Source organism: Rhinatrema bivittatum, chromosome 6 (genome assembly GCF_901001135.1).
Source record: "Rhinatrema bivittatum chromosome 6, aRhiBiv1.1, whole genome shotgun sequence".
Taxonomy (NCBI): Eukaryota; Metazoa; Chordata; class Amphibia; order Gymnophiona; family Rhinatrematidae; genus Rhinatrema; species Rhinatrema bivittatum.
Window position 1 is genome coordinate 256,622,678 of NC_042620.1, and position 12,561 is coordinate 256,635,238.

General features: G+C 41.8%; 1 protein-coding gene across 4 annotated transcripts in view; it reads left to right on the plus strand.

Moving 5' to 3' along the window:
- Nucleotides 1–12,561, plus strand: part of BCKDK (branched chain keto acid dehydrogenase kinase) — a 133,398-nt gene continuing 120,837 nt past the window's right edge. For 3 of the 4 annotated variants that reach the window (XM_029606885.1, XM_029606889.1, XM_029606892.1), the window contains exon 1: nt 1–213. The gene's annotated coding sequence lies outside the window, so the exon portion shown is untranslated. The remainder of the gene's footprint in view (nt 214–12,561) is intronic. The other variant, XM_029606884.1, reaches the window with a different exon arrangement.

The following is a 12,561-nucleotide window of genomic DNA, read 5'->3' on the forward strand; positions in this document are numbered from 1 at the left end:
AAAATGTTGGTCTGAGGCGCCAGGAGGTGCTCGAAAGACTCTGTTTCCCAAAGGACTGCACGCGGAGGTGGAAAATCTGTAGGTGGATGATGTCAGCAGGGTAAAACGAAGCCACGGTGGTTGCTGGCGCTTATCCTGACGGTTACAGTGACACGCAGGAGTCCCGGCCGCAGAGGGAAGAAGGACGGAGGCCCCTGAACCAGCGCGGAAATAGTGAGTCTTCTGCTGTGCTGTCTCTGGAACCGGAAAAGAGGGAGGGAGGGAGGTGACAACATGGAAGGACCATACGGTTGGAAAAGGAGAGGGGTAGCACATGTGTGAGATAACATTCTGGAGAGGAATAACATGGAGGGGAAGGAGGAGGTAACAGTGAGGAAGATTAGAGGTACTTGGGATCGAAAGGAGCGGGGGGAAATAAAGGAGAAAGGCTATAACAGAGCGAATAGAATAAAGGAATGGGAGTACAATCATGTGAAGAAAAGGGGTGGGATACGATAGGATGACATGGATCAGGGGGCTGACAGGAGTGGGGATGAAACAAAGGTGGAAAAGAAAAACTAATATGAAACTAAACATTGACAGTGGGAGGAGGATAGATGCAAATAAGGAGTGAGCATGGCAATAAAAAGGGCATATTTATTCAACCCCCATGTGAACAGATTGCTGTAAATACAATGGTACCATCAAGATTATTGCTTACAAAACACACACAGACTTCTCTTAGTTAAGGGCATTAAAATGTGATACTTCCAAGCCCCCAACGTGTTTGCATGTAGCTTTATCGCTCACACAGATCCTGGGAGATAAATCAAGGTAGGCAGGGGTCATTTATTTTGAGCTCCTGGCTTTTACCATACTTGAATTCGAAGGTTCTCGTGTAACTGTTGTATATTGCTATGAACTCCATATGGAAACAGAGATTTACAAAATTAAGATAATAATAAAAACATAATCTGACATGCACTATGATATGAGCTGATGTAATTATGATCTCTAAATGTTGCTTTTCATTTTTATATTTTTATTTTAAATTAGTTTTATTGACTTATTATTTTATTATATGCTTGCTAAATATTATTTATTTTTATTTTATGCGCTCTTGTTTTTTCTTTGACTTCTATTGGGAAAGGTGTATGCTAAATAAAATGTATATCGTAGTGATATCTGCAGCCCCTGTTAGTTATAGGAGCAATTCTCATCAGGATTAAGCAACAGTGCTTACTGTAATGGGTGTTCTCCGTGGACAGCAGGACAAATCAGCTATACAATTCGGATGACATCATCTGATGGCACAGACATGGATGTGCTATTTACTAGCTCAGAAGAAAACAGTCTCCTCTGCCTGTATTTACTAGCTGAGAGTAAAATTGTGTGGCTGATTATGTCCTGCTTGTCCTCAGAGAAAGCAAAGTTGTGTACGTGTAACGTGTTTTCCATGGACGGCACGACAAATCAGCCACACAAGTAAGGACTCCCAAGCTTGGGGTTGCATAAAACTTCATTTTTTCCTTTTTTAAAGTAACCCAGAGAGTGTATAAGATGGGCAAGATGAAGCAGTTATTTGAAGATATTTATTTATTTATTTAAAACTTTTATATACCAATATTAGTGGAGAACATCATACCGGTTTACATTGTAACTAAGGCTGGAAAGTACAAAAAACAGGGGGGGGTGGGGAAGGGAGATGAAAGAGCCAAAAGGCAGGAGAAGTGTGGGAAACTTAAGATATAACAATAAATACGTCTAACAATGTTTAAAGATTTTTAAATGTTTAAAGATAAATTTAAAGATAAATAAAGATAGATTTTTAAATGTTTAAAGATAAATGTTTAAAGATATAACAATAAATACGTCTAACAATGTTTGTGCTAACGTAGCAAGAAAAAGATATGATTTGTCCTTATGAGTTATCTGTGCATGAGTCCTCTTGTAGACCGTAATGTTTTTCAGATGTGTGGCTGCCTTGCAAATGTTCACAACTGAGGCTGAAAGAAGGCTGTGGAATTTGCTGCTTCTTAGATTTTTCTAGAGAGGTTTGACAGAAAGTCCTGAAAAAAGAGTTAGTTTTCCAGCTGGATGTCCCTGCTTATTTGGGTCAAGAGAAATAAACAATTAGGAAGATTTTCTTACACTTGTTTTTGTTCTTTCTAAATAGAAAAGCAGTCCAATATGTGAAGAGTTTATTCCTATTTATAGGAATGAGGTCTTAGAAAAAAATGTCAGAAGAACTATAGATGGAATTGAGTAACTACTTTTGGTAGAATTTGTAGATATGTTTTTAGAACTACTCTGTTCTTGTATATCTGAGTGAATGGAAGGTCCACCACTAAAACATGTAGTTTGCTTTCCCTGCAAACAGATGTAATTGCTACAAGAAAAAGACCCTTCCAAGAAACCAATAGTGCTTAGGGGCAACATAGACCAAAATACATCCTTTGCATGGAGACAGAGTTGGACCTTCTAGTGCTGGAGTTTTGCTGACTGAATTGGGCACTGCTTAGTGGATTAGTATCCCAAAGACTCTCAAATAATCATTCTGGATGTTTCTGTGAGAATTTAGACTCTTACTTCACTTCAAACAATGGAATCCAAAATGGTTGGCCAAGCGTAGAGTTTGGAAGAACATTAGAAACAATTTCAGGGCTGGACGAGCAAGTACATGCTTTTTGAAATTATGAGAAATGCAGTTGTTGCTGTGTGAGACGTCCTGTCACCGAGTATTTGATGGTGCACTGAGGAAGGAAGGTGCAGCCGCAGCACTCATTTGCGCCTCTTGTTGTGGTAGGAGCAGGAGAGCAGTCTTTGTGCCAGGTAGTGAAAGATTTGCAGCAGAAGGGGACATGAGGCTAGACATAGCTCCACAGAGGGAGGATAGATATCTGTGGTGGAAGAGGAGGGGAGTCACTGCAGTTTCGGGTGTTGGACCAGCCCTGGCTGATATTAAGGAAGAACCCCCTTTTCTGTGTCTTCCTGTTGCCAACTTAGACCCTATCTGGACAGTATTGGTTTCACTGGAGAAGTCCATTCCCATTTTGGTCAATATTTCCATGGATGTTCTTACTAAGATACAGTCACAGGATATTATTCTGGAAGAGCAGGATAAGAGAATTGGGATTCTTGAACATCAAGTCTCTCAAACAGCTACATTTCAGCAGTGGAATATTTAAGGTGGTTTATTGCCATGTGTGATGAGGCCCAATCTACTGGTGCCTATGTTCTTGTAAATATTTACTTAAATTTGCTGAAGCTCAATGTCTTTTTGAACCCTCTCAACTGTGTTGCTTTTTAGATCATAAGAAAACTTGTGTATGAGTAGATGGTTTTTTTGAATCCTGCTAGGGTTGTTAAGTGAGAAGGCATGGCTCCTCCTGATTGATAATTTTATTTTTGTTAAATTTACATTAATATCAGCCTCCTTGGATTTTTCAATTAAACAGAGAACTGACGGCAGAAAAGGACCTAGTGGCCCATCCAATCTGCCCAGCAAGCTCCCATAGTTATCAGTTTTCCATATTATCAGTTACTCAGGCTGCCAAGGTCAGGGCTGTTGTTGGTTTCTATTTGCGTCCAGTTTCCTTTCACCCCTTGTTGTTGCAGAAAGCAATGCTGGAGTTGCATCAGAAGTGTAGTATCAGGCTTTTTGGTTAAGGGTAGAAACCGCCGCATCAAGCAAGTTACCCCCATGCTCTTGTTGGTTACTGTTTGAGTTCAATTTCCTTTCACCCCCGCTGGTGAAGCAGAGAGCAATATTGGAGTTAAGAACATAAGAACATGCCATACTGGGTCAGACCAAGGGTCCATCAAGCCCAGCATCCTGTTTCCAACAGTGGCCAATCCAGGCCATAAGAACCTGGCAAGTACCCAAAAACTAAGTCTATTCCATGTTACCATTGCTAATGGCAGTGGCTATTCTCTAAGTGAACTTAATTAATAGCAGGTAATGGACTTCTCCTCTAAGAACTTATCCAATCCTTTTTTTAAACCCAGCTGCACTAACCACACCCCTGGCAACAAATTCCAGAGTTTAATTGTGCGATGAGTGAAAAAGAACTTTCTCCGATTAGTTTTAAATGTGCCCCATGCTAACTTCATGGAGTGCCCCCTAGTCCTTCTATTATCCGAAAGAAGAGTAAATAACCGATTCACATTTAACCGTTCTAGACCTCTCATGATTTTAAACACCTCTATCATATCCCCCCTCAGCCGTCTCTTCTCCAAGCTGAACAGTCCTAACCTCTTCAGCCTTTCCTCATAGGGGAGCTGTTCCATTCCCCTTATCATTTTGGTCGCCCTTCTCTGTATTTTCTCCATCGCAACTATATCTCTTTTGAGATGCAGCGACCAGAATTGTACACAGCATTCAAGGTGCGGTCTCACCATGGAGCGATACAGAGGCATTATGACATTTTCTTTCTTATTCACCATTCCCTTCCTAATAATTCCTAACATTCTGTTTGCTTTTTTTTTGACTGCCGCAGCCCACTGAACCGACGATTTCAACGTGTTATCCACTATGATGCCTAGAACTCTCTCTTGGGTGGTAGCACCTAATATAGAACCTAACATTGTGTAACTATAGCATGGTTTATTTTTCCCTATATACATCTCCTTGCATTTATCCACATTAAATTTCATCTGCCATTTGGATGCCCAATTTTCCATTCTCACAAGGTCTTCCTGCAATTTATCACAATCTGCTTGTGATTTAACTACTCTGAACAATTTTGTATCATCTGCAAATTTGATTACCTCACTCGTCGTATTCCTTTCCAGATCATTTATAAATATATTGAAAAGCACGGGTCCCAGTACAGATCCCTGAGGCACTCCACTGCCCACTCCCCTCCACTGTGAATATTGTCTATTTCATCCTACCTCTGTTTCCTGTCTTTTAACCAGTTTGTAATCCACGAAAGGACACTTATCCCATGACTTTTTACTTTTCCTGGAAGCCTCTCATGAGGAACTTTGTCAAATGCCTTCTGAAAATCCAAGTACACTACATCTACCGGTTCACCTTTATCCACATGTTTATTAACTCCTTAAAAAAAGTGAAGCAGATTTGTGATGCAAGACTTGCCTTGGGTAAAGCATTGCTGACTTTGTTCCATTAAACCATGTCTTTCTATATGTTCTGTGATTTTGATCTTTAGAATGCTTTCCACTATTTTTCTTGGCACTGAAGTCAGGCTAACCGGTCTGTAGTTTCCCGGATTGCCCCTGGAGCCCTTTTTAAATATTGGGGTTACATTTGCTATCCTCCAGTCTTCAGGTACAATGGATGATTTTAATGATAGGTTACAAATTTATACTAATAGGTCGTAAATTTCATTTTTGAGTTCCTTTAGAACCCTGGGGTGTATACCATCCGGTCCAGGTGATTTACTACTCTTCAGTTTGTCAATCAGGCCTACCACATCTTCTAAGTTCACCGTGATTTGGTTCAGTCCATCTGAATCATTACCCATGAAAACCTTTTCCGGAACGGGTATCTCTCCAACATCCTCTTCAGTAAACACAGAAGTAAAGAAATCTTTTAATCTTTCCATGATGGCCTTATCTTCTCTAAGTGCCCCTTGATCATCTAACGGTCCAACTGACTCTCTCGCAGGCTTTCTGCTTTGGATATATTTTAAAATGTTTTACTGTGAGTTTTTGCCTCTACGGCCAACTTCTTTTCATATTCTCTCTTGGCCTGTCTTATCAATGTCTTACATTTAACTTGCCAACGCTTATGCTTTATCCTAATTTCTTCTGTTGGATCCTTTTTTCCAATTTTTGAATGAAGATCTTTTGACTAAAATAGCCTCTTTTACCTCAGAAGTGTAGTATCAGGCTTTTTGGTTAAGGGTAGTAACCGCTGAATCAAGCAGGTTACCCCCATGCTTATTTGTTTTCCCAGACTTTACAGTTCAGTGTCCTTTTGGTTGTTGTCTGAATCCAATTCCTCTTTTCCTCTTTTCCCCCTGCTGTTGAAGCAGTGAGCAATGATGGGGTTTAGTCCTGGGGGAATTCTGTGCTGCGACCCTGCATGCTGCGAACGGAGCACATCCTGCATGTGTCGTGGGACGCGCTTCGTGCGCAGCGAAGATGTAGGCCTGGGCGCACTATTCGTGGCGAAAATGGAAGGCCCTCATGTGCTGCGAATGGCGCGCTGGGCCTTCATTTTCGCAGCATGCCCGAGAGAGAGAATGTGTGTGGGGGAGGGGAGGGTGGAGAGAGCAGGAGGGTGTGAGAGTGAGCATGGGGGGTGGGGGGATGCTGGTGAACAAGAATGTGGGGGAGGGGAGGGTGAGAGAGAGCATGGGAGGTAAGAGCTGGGGGAGGGATGCTTGAGTGTTGGTTTCAGAGAGAGGGAGCCTATATGGGGGGAGGGGAGGATGAGAGAGAGCATGGGAGGTAAGAGAACTGGGGGGGGGGGAGTAATGCTTGAGTGTGGGTTTCAGAGAGAGGGAGCCTGTATGAGGGGAGGGTGAGAGAGAGCATGGGAGGTAAGAGAGCGGGGGGGGGGGGGGGATGCTTGAATATGGGTTTCAGCGAGAGGGAGCCTATATGAGGAGATTGTGAAGGAGTGTGTAGTGTATGAAAGATTGGGAGATTGTGTGTGTGAGGGTGCTAGCCTGTGTGTATGTGTGAGACAGAGCCTGTGTGAAGGGGTGCATGAGAGAGAGACATAGGTGGTCTGTGTGAGGATGTATGTGTGAAAGAGAAAGGGAGCTTGTGTGGGTGTGTATGCAAGAGAGAGGGCCCTGTATGAGGGGATGTGTGTGTGAGAGAGAGTGAGTGAGGGAGCCTGTATGAGGGGATGTGTGTGCGAGAGAGTGAAGGAGCCTGTATGAGGGTGTGTGTATGTGTACTAGAGAAAGGGAGCATGTGTGTGAGAGAGGGAGGGACAGAGGGAGCCCGTGTGAGGGGCAGTACTGAGAACAGGGTCAAACTCTGGGAATGGCAATAGAGTGGAAGGGGTTGAGCCTATAGGGGGAGGGGAGAGATACTGGCAGGTGGAGGAGTTGGGGCCTGAGAAGGCAAAGTGGCCAGGGGAGTAGGGAGAGCGAGTGGAAGGGACACTCTTACAGTGAGCATCTAGGGAAATTCTGCTCAAAATATTTAAAATCCTGCATCTTTAAGTAATAACTTTTTTCTGTATTAATTTAAAATTTAATTACTTAAAGACTGTCGTGTAAATTGTGTTATTTGACCAATATAAAGTTTGCAGAATTTTACAGAATTTTAAGTTTTTTTTTCTGCGCAGAATTTTAAATGTTTTGTGCAGAATTCCCTCAGGAGTAGGAGTTGCATCAACAGTATGAAGGCTTATTTGTTAAGGGTAGTATGCGACACATCAGCAAGTTACCCCCAAGCCTCTTACTACTTCCCCCTCCCCCTTTGCCTTTAGGGATCCACAGTGTTTATCCCATGCCCTTTTGAAATCTTTCACCATTTTCGTCTTTACCACCTCCTCCGGAAGGGCATTCCAGGCGTCCACCACCCTCTCTGTGAAGAAATATTTCCTGACATTAGATCTGAGTCATCCTCACCGGACTTTCATTTCGTGACCCCTAGTTCTATTGATTTCTTTCCAACGGAGAAGATTTGTTAAAAGTGCATCATTAAAACCTTTCATGTATCTGAAGGTCTGTATCGTATCTCCCCTGCTCCTCCTCCCCTCCAGGGTGTACATATTTATGGCTTTCAACCTCTCCTCGTAAGTCATTTGATGGAGACCACCCACCATTTTGGTCACCCTTCTCTGGACTGCCTCCATCCTGTCTCTGTCCCTTTTGAGATATGGGCACCAGTTCTGAACACAGTACTCCAGGAGAGGCCTCACAAGGACCTGTACAAGGGGATTATCACCTCCTTTTTCTTACTAGATATTCCTTTCTCTGTACAGCCCAGCATTCTGTGGATATTTGTTTTGTTTTTTCTTATTGTATGATTATTGTGTTAAATACATGTAATTTTTACTGGATTGTGTATTCAGTATTATTCTTGATGCATGTAATAGAAAATGTATTACAAAGTAAGTATAAAAAATGTAATTGTTACAGTAAGGCTGATCTTTAAGATTGAGAACCTGAAAAACAGTGTGAAAGCAAAGGATCTTTGACAAACTTTCTTAAAGATGTTTTTTTTTTTTTCTAAATTATGGAAATCTACCAAGTGCATAAGGAGGCCTTCCTCCTACCTCTGTAGTATGTTATTTACAGGCTGTGAAGTTGACATCTCTAATCCGGGAGCAGATTTCATTAGAGGATACTTTACAGGGGGAACTGGACTTGGTGCAAGAACTGGGACAGGTTGAAGACAGAGTGTTAGGAAAAGTTACACTCGGGCTGGTGCAATCGTGTTTGATGCCCTGGGTCAGTGATGGCGAACTCCAGTCTTCGAGTGCCACAAACAGGCCAGGTTTTCAGGATATCCACAATGAACACGCACGAGAGAGAGTGGCATACAATGGAGGCAGTACATGCAAATTTTCTCATGCGTGTTCATTGTGGATATCCTGAAAACCTGGCCTGTTTGTGGCCCTCGAGGACTGGAGTTTGCTATCCCTGCCCTAGGTGAAGTTTAGATGAGGCACCCCCTTTCCCCAGCCTCCCTACTGGTGGCAGTTGTAGTACAGTGCTCCCTTTGCTGGCATCAGCTCTGGCATAGCCTACTTGTCTTATAGAAGCACCAGCCCTGTTTATGCTTTTGGTTCCCAACCTTTTTTTTTTTTTTTTTAGGGCAAAAGATTTACCGTATATCGTTCCCAATGTCTCTCATTCCCCTGCAGCTAAACTTAAAAAGGTTTCTTGGTTTCCAAAAAGATGCAGTTTAGATGGATGCAGAATTTTGTCCTGTAGTATCCCCCTGGTGGAACTTGAAAAATCTAGATATACCTTTTTTTTTTTTTTTTTTTTTTTTTTTATCCTCGTTGACTTTTTGCTTTCTTAAAAAGTAAAACTAAGGCTATTGACAAGAATTTCTTGATAAGCACCTCTACCTCATCTTACTTGCAAATTATTAATTGTAGTCATTAGCACTTGATTCGCTCTTGCAGCTGCTCTGCTTTTGTGTAGAGCGAACTTGTATTAGTTAACTTTTTTTTTTTTTTGGTCCTTGTTATTCTTGACCATGATTTTCCCATTATATTTTTATTTATGGACTTCTAGGGCAGAGAATGAATATGAACTTTTTTTTCCTATTATTAATTGATGTATAACTCGTTATTATCAAGATAATGACTTGGAATATATCATATATATTTTAAAATCCAATAAATATAAAGTTTTAATTTATTAGTTATTTTCATTCAGTAACTGACATGTAAAAATTACATCGTAATTTCATGGAACTCCTGGAAAGAAAAAGAAAAGTTCTCAGAAAAATCTGGGGGAAAAAAAGGTGTTTCTTAGTGTTCAGACAGATGAATTCAGAACCAGTGGGGTTATGCACCTCTACCAGCAAATGGAGACAGAGCAAAGTTGACATCATAGTATATATACTCCTGCAGTGACATCAGCCTGCCAGTATTCTCCATCTTCAGCAGATGATGGACGTGCATCTTCCTACTGGGGATTGCTTTAAATTTTAGAATGAGAAAGAAGAAAAATGTAATTTGCCCTGCTCTCCTGCGGTGATACTAAATGTTCCCTCCGAGTGACTCCAGGGCTGATTTAGCTGCATACTGTTTCTTCTTTTTTGCCAAAGGTGATCTCAGATTTTCACTTGAATCAGTCCATTTCCCTGCCATCTCTGGATAGGGAAAGGGATGCGGAGGAGTATCACCTGTTGCAACCCTTGGATGTCAAGAGACATATCAAGAGGTATCTGGAGGTTTCTAAACCTTTCCGGAAAATGGATCACCCTTTTGTCCTCCAGGGGAAAGCCGACAGTCACTCAGCAGTGCATGTTTCAGAGAAATGTATCTTTGAAGGATACTAATGAAACAGGAGAGTTAGGGCATCCCAACAGAGAGGTTCCAATAAAAGAACTAAAGAATTCCAAATGATCCCAATCAACTGAAAAGCAGTTGTTAATACAAACAAAAAACGCACTTTGAAATGTCTGTATGCCAATGCCAGAAGTCTAAGATGGAGAGTTAGAGTGTATAGCAGCAAATGATGAGATTGACATAATTGGCATCTCAGAGACCTGATGGAAGGAGGATAACCAATGGGACAGTGCTACTGGTATATCAGGGTACAAGTTATATCGCAATGATAGGGAGGAGCAACTTGGTGGGGGTGTGGCACTTTATGTCCGGGAGGGTATAGAGTCCAACAGGATAAAGATTATACAAGAGACTAAAGGCTCAGTAGAATTTATATGGGTAGAAATCCCATTTGTGTTGGGTAAGAGTATAGTGATAGGAGTATACTACTATCCACCTGGCCAAAATGGTCAGAAAGATGATGAAATGCTAAGAGAGAAATCAGGGAAGCTAACCAATTTGGCAGTGCAATAATAATGGGAGATTTCAATTACCCCAAATATTGACTGGGTATTCATGGATCAATTGGTTCAGAAACCAAGGAGAGAGGGAGATATTTTAGATTTAATTCTTAGTGGAACACAGGATTTGGTGAGAGAGGTAATGGTGATGAGGCCACTTGGCAACAGTGATCATAACATGACCAAATTTGAACTAATGACTGGAAGGGGGACAATATGTAAATCTACAGTTTTAACACTAAATTTTCAAAAGGGATATTTTGATAAAATGAGGAAAATAGAAAAAAACTGAAAGGTGCAGCTGCAAAGGCTAAAAGTGTTCAACAGGCATGGACATTGTTTAAAAATATAATCTTAGAGGCGCAGTCCATATGTATTCCACGCATTAAGGAAGGTAAAACGATTTCTGGCATGGTTAAAAGGTGAGGTGAAAGAGGCTATTTTAGCCAAAAAAAATATCCATCTGAAGAAAATAGGAAAAAGCATAAGCATTGTCAAGTTACGTGTAAAAAAAAAAATTGATAAGGCAGGCTAAGAGAGAATTTGAAATGAAGTTGGCCATAGAGGTAAAAAATTATAATAACTTTTTAAAATATATCTGAAGCAAGAAACCTGTGAGGAGGTTTAAAGAGGTTCTTAGGGAAGATAAGGCCATTGCAGAAAGACTAAATTAATGCTTCTGTGTTTACTAATGAGGATGTTGGGGAGATACCGGTTCCAGAGATAGGATGATAGGTCAGATGAACTGAACCAAATCACTGTGAATCTGGAAGATGTAATAGGCCAGATTGACAAACTAAAGAGTAGCAAATCACCTGGACCGAATGGTATGCATCCCAGGGTTCTGAAAGAACTAAAAAATGAAATTTCAGAACTATTAGTTAAAATTTGTAACCTATCATTAAAATCATTTATTTATTTATTTATTTAAATTCTTTTAATATACCGATGCTCAAGACCAGGTCTTATCGTACCGGTTTACAATGAACTATCCATTGTACCTGAAGACTAGAGGGTGGCCAGTGTAAATCCAATATTTAAAAAAAGGGTCAAGGGACGATCCAGGAAACTTTAGACCAGTGAGCCTGACTTCAGTGCCGGGAAAAATAATGGAAACTTTTCTAAAGATCAAAATCACAGAGCATAAGAAAGACATGGTTTAATGGAACACAGTCCACATGGATTTACCCAAGGGAAGTCTTGCCTCACAAATCTGCTTCATTTTTTTTGAAGGGCTTAATAAACGTAGATAAAGGTGAACCAGTAGATGTAGTGTATTTGGATTTTCAGAAGGAGTGTGACAAAGTTCCCCATGAGTGGCTTCTAAGAAAACTAAAGTGTCATGGGATAGGAGGTAATGTCCATTCGTGGAGTAGAAACTGGTTAAAAGACAGGAAACAGAGAGTAGGATTCAGTGGTCAATTTTCTCAGCAGAAAAGCATAAACAGTGGAGTGTCTCAAGGATATGTACTTTGTGATGGCTCACCGTCCGTGAAGCCTCGAACGCCGCTCTTTCATCTCCAGTTCTGAGCCGCCAGCAGTTGCCCCGGTCCCTGGAGTTCGATGGGTTCACGAAACTCCCTGAGTCTGTGCCTCTGCTGGCCCCAGTTTTGCTGGGCTTCGGGGTTCTATTCGGGCAGGGTTGGGGGTAAACAGCCCCCCCAAGCCCCAGAGACAACACAGAGAGAGGGATGGTTCCTTCAAAGCAGTTTAATAAGTAACAACTGGCTGCATTACATGGAGTTTGTCCCCTCCCCCTCCAGCCCTCTGATTCCCTTACAAGCAGTGCTAGTGCAGAGCACTCATTTACCTCCTCTGTTCAGCCCTATTACCAACCCCAACGGCCCCTTTAGGGTAAAGCTTATACTTCTCCCCTCCACCTGGATTACTCTGTATCCATGCCTGAACAGGAGGACTCCTCTATCCCCGAACCTACCTCCATCTCCTCCTCCACTGACTCCGAAGAGCTGGGTTTTTGTGGCCAGTCCCACCAAGGGGGCACGCCCTCTTCCTCCACCTCCATGGACTCATCGGTGTCTGCCTCATTAAGCTCTATGCCTGCCACCTGTTCACCTTCAGGCTTTCCTCCCTTGTCTGGTGGTGTTTCAGGGAAGCTGGGAT